Raw genomic sequence first — 4,187 nt, 5'->3', positions numbered from 1 at the left:
CCTAACCTAATTTGTGCCTTAACCTAACCTAATTTGTGCCTTAACCTAACCTAATTTGTGCCTTAACCTAACCTAATTTGTGCCTTAACCTAACCTAATTTGTGCCTTAACCTAACCTAATTTGTGCCTTAACCTAACCTAATTTGTGCCTTAACCTAACCTAATTTGTGCCTTAACCTAACCTAATTTGTGCCTTAACCTAACCTAATTTGTGCCGTAACCTAACCTAATTTGTGCCGTAACGTAACCCATGTTGTGCCGTAACGTAACCCATGTTGTGCCGTAACGTAACCCATGTTGTGCCGTAACGTAACCCATGTTGTGCCGTAACGTAACCCATGTTGTGCCGTAACGTAACCCATGTTGTGCCTTAACCTAACCCATGTTGTGCCTTAACCTAACCCATGTTGTGCCTTAACCTAACCCATGTTGTGCCTTAACCTAACCCATGTTGTGCCTTAACCTAACCTACGTTGTGCCTTAACCTAACCTACATTGTGCCTTAACCTAACCTACGTTGTGCCTTAACCTAACCCATGTTGTGCCTTAACCTAACCCATGTTGTGCCTTAACCTAACCCATGTTGTGCCTTAACCTAACCCATGTTGTGCCTTAACCTAACCCATGGTGTGCCTTAACCTAACCCATGGTGTGCCTTAACCTAACCCATGTTGTGCCTTAACCTAACCCATGTTGTGCCTTAACCTAACCCATGTTGTGCCTTAACCTAACCCATGTTGTGCCTTAACCTAACCCATGTTGTGCCTTAACCTAACCCATGTTGTGCCTTAACCTAACCCATGTTGTGCCTTAACCTAACCCATGTTGTGCCTTAACCTAACCCATGTTGTGCCTTAACCTAACCCATGTTGTGCCTTAACCTAACCCATGTTGTGCCTTAACCTAACCCATGTTGTGCCTTAACCTAACCCATGTTGTGCCTTAACCTAACCCATGTTGTGCCTTAACCTAACCCATGTTGTGCCTTAACCTAACCCATGTTGTGCCTTAACCTAACCCATGTTGTGCCTTAACCTAACCCATGTTGTGCCTTAACCTAACCCATGTTGTGCCTTAACCTAACCCATGTTGTGCCTTAACCTAACCCATGTTGTGCCTTAACCTAACCCATGTTGTGCCTTAACCTAACCCATGTTGTGCCTTAACCTAACCCATGTTGTGCCTTAACCTAACCCATGTTGTGCCTTAACCTAACCCATGTTGTGCCTTAACCTAACCCATGTTGTGCCTTAACCTAACCCATGTTGTGCCTTAACCTAACCCATGTTGTGCCTTAACCTAACCCATGTTGTGCCTTAACCTAACCCATGTTGTGCCTTAACCTAACCCATGTTGTGCCTTAACCTAACCCATGTTGTGCCTTAACCTAACCCATGTTGTGCCTTAACCTAACCCATGTTGTGCCTTAACCTAACCCATGTTGTGCCTTAACCTAACCCATGTTGTGCCTTAACCTAACCCATGTTGTGCCTTAACCTAACCCATGTTGTGCCTTAACCTAACCCATGTTGTGCCTTAACCTAACCCATGTTGTGCCTTAACCTAACCCATGTTGTGCCTTAACCTAACCCATGTTGTGCCTTAACCTAACCCATGTTGTGCCTTAACCTAACCCATGTTGTGCCTTAACCTAACCCATGTTGTGCCTTAACGTAACCCATGTTGTGCCTTAACGTAACCCATGTTGTGCCTTAACCTAACCTATAATGTGCCTTAACCTAACCTAAAGTGCGCCGTAACCTAAACTATATTGCGCCTTAACCTGACGCACGTTGTCGCTGAACCTGCTCTGTAATTGTTATGCAACCCGTTAAAGTAGTGTAGTGTTGCCTAACCGCAACCCTCGCAATATAGTTCGCTACTCGCACTGCCCGGTCCCCTGTGTATCGCGTCATGTTAAACACCTTGCAGGTGTTGCTGACTTTCCACATGCTCCTGCTATACACTGTAGTGTGGATAGCAGCAGGACGTACATGCCCCCCCCCCTTCCCCCCTGCCTTCGCAAGCTGGTCGGTGAGAAGTTTGCATGTTCAATGCCCTTCGCATGCCGACGTACTCAGCCTACGTTGTGGTACGGCCTGTCACCTGTCCGCCGATGTACGCAAAACCCACAAACTGTACTGCACATTGCTCCGTATGTACTGAATGATACATCGTGGCCCATGTGACCGTATGACGACAGCGCCTAGCAACGGCGGACCATACAGTCCAAATATTGTGCACGCAGCTACGTGTCGTCTCCCTATAAGAGCTGGATTGCAGTGTGGTACGCCATACAGACGTGTGGGAGGAACGGACGCCCTGGATGGCGATCAGCATGAGCAGTCTGTTGATGTAGTGGAGCGTGTATTCGGACGTAGTCGTCTCTTCTCACACACCGTGATAGCATGTTGCACCGCGTTCCACATCTGCGACATGCTGCAGAGGCGGGCTGACAGTCGTTCGCGCAATGGACACCGCATACGTACGGGGTCTACCTTCCACGTGTTCTCTAGGCGTGCACATGTTGTTGCGTCTATGTGGGCAGACGTAGTGTGTTGTGACACCTGACACAGGCATGCAATACTCGTTGCAAATGGCGATGGACGTGTACGTTTGCTGGTGACGTTACGCAAATGAACAACCGGTAACCCGTTGTGGTGCGGTTGTTCTCGCTAGAGGTGAATCAGTGTTGGCGACGATCGGTCGAGCTATTAACCGGTTGTTTCAGGGATACCCACCATGCCCACGAACGTGAAAGGGGACCCACCATGCCCACGAACGTGAAAGGGGATCTGGGTGTGAGGCGATACGCGGCGGTGGCTGGGTGGGACCGTCCCCGGCCGGTGAGGGGGGGCCGCCCGGCGTGCTGGCAGCGCGGTGCGTGGGCGCACGCGCTACAGCCGGCTGGTGGGGGCGGCCGGTGGCAGGCGCGCCGGCCGACGGACGCGGCAGGCGGCGCAGCTGCGCGCCGGCGCCCCCTGCTCGCGGCGCCTTGCGGCCAAAGTAGGTCCTCGCGGGCCCGGTGCGAAGCGCGGTGGCCATCTGCAGTGTGCTGGTCCGATTGAGGACTTTGTGCGCTGAGGATGCGCCGCCGCCCGGCGCTCGGCGCCGCGACGCCGTCTGCTGCTCGGTCGCCCCAGCGGTTCTCGCAGGTGGTTTGTATCGCAGCTGTGCGGACGTGTTGGCGCGTGCGCTGTGCTGGGAGAGTTCGCTTCGGCACCCAAGTAGGGCTTTTGTCCTTCTGTGGCGCTGGCGTTGGAGCTGCCGGTCACCGTAGGTGGCGCGTGTTGTCTCCCGCCGGCAATGCCACGACAGCACGCTCCCGGGCCTCTGTCGGCAGCGGCAAGCTCAGTTGGGAGCACGGGTGGTCGCACCTAAAGCGTCTACTCGCCTAACTCTGGGCGATTGCGCCTCTCTCGAACCCGACCAAGTACTTAGGACGGCGCTGCGCGCCGCCGGGACCTGAGAGGGTTTCGAGGTGTGTTGTGCAGGGGAGCTCAGCCTCCTCCTGTTTGCAGAATAATTGAGCGGACGCTTGCGTGTTCGCGCGGGCCCCCGGGACACACTCCCGGGCGGCCGGCTGCTCAGCTCTAGTTGACGCAGCTCCCTGGTTGATCCTGCCAGTAGTCATATGCTTGTCTCAAAGATTAAGCCATGCATGTCTCAGTACAAGCCGCATTAAGGTGAAACCGCGAATGGCTCATTAAATCAGTTATGGTTCCTTAGATCGTACCCACGTTACTTGGATAACTGTGGTAATTCTAGAGCTAATACATGCAAACAGAGTCCCGACCAGAGATGGAAGGGACGCTTTTATTAGATCAAAACCAATCGGTCGGCTCGTCCGGTCCGTTTGCCTTGGTGACTCTGAATAACTTTGGGCTGATCGCACGGTCCTCGTACCGGCGACGCGTCTTTCAAATGTCTGCCTTATCAACTGTCGATGGTAGGTTCTGCGCCTACCATGGTTGTAACGGGTAACGGGGAATCAGGGTTCGATTCCGGAGAGGGAGCCTGAGAAACGGCTACCACATCCAAGGAAGGCAGCAGGCGCGCAAATTACCCACTCCCGGCACGGGGAGGTAGTGACGAAAAATAACGATACGGGACTCATCCGAGGCCCCGTAATCGGAATGAGTACACTTTAAATCCTTTAACGAGTATCTATTGGAGGGCAAGTCTGG

At 52.6% G+C, this 4,187-nt stretch overlaps 1 non-coding gene across 1 annotated transcript in view; it reads left to right on the top strand.

Moving 5' to 3' along the window:
• The first annotated feature begins 3,607 nt into the window (after positions 1–3,607).
• The window catches only part of LOC126435825 (small subunit ribosomal RNA), a 1,909-nt gene continuing 1,329 nt past the window's right edge, over positions 3,608–4,187 (top strand). The window contains exon 1 of the ribosomal RNA XR_007580222.1: positions 3,608–4,187. This exon is cut by the window's right edge and continues 1,329 nt beyond it. This is a non-coding gene — a ribosomal RNA (small subunit ribosomal RNA).

Source organism: Schistocerca serialis, unplaced genomic scaffold (genome assembly GCF_023864345.2).
Source record: "Schistocerca serialis cubense isolate TAMUIC-IGC-003099 unplaced genomic scaffold, iqSchSeri2.2 HiC_scaffold_1219, whole genome shotgun sequence".
Classification (NCBI taxonomy): domain Eukaryota; kingdom Metazoa; phylum Arthropoda; class Insecta; order Orthoptera; family Acrididae; genus Schistocerca; species Schistocerca serialis.
This window is presented reverse-complemented; position numbering and strand designations above follow the sequence as displayed.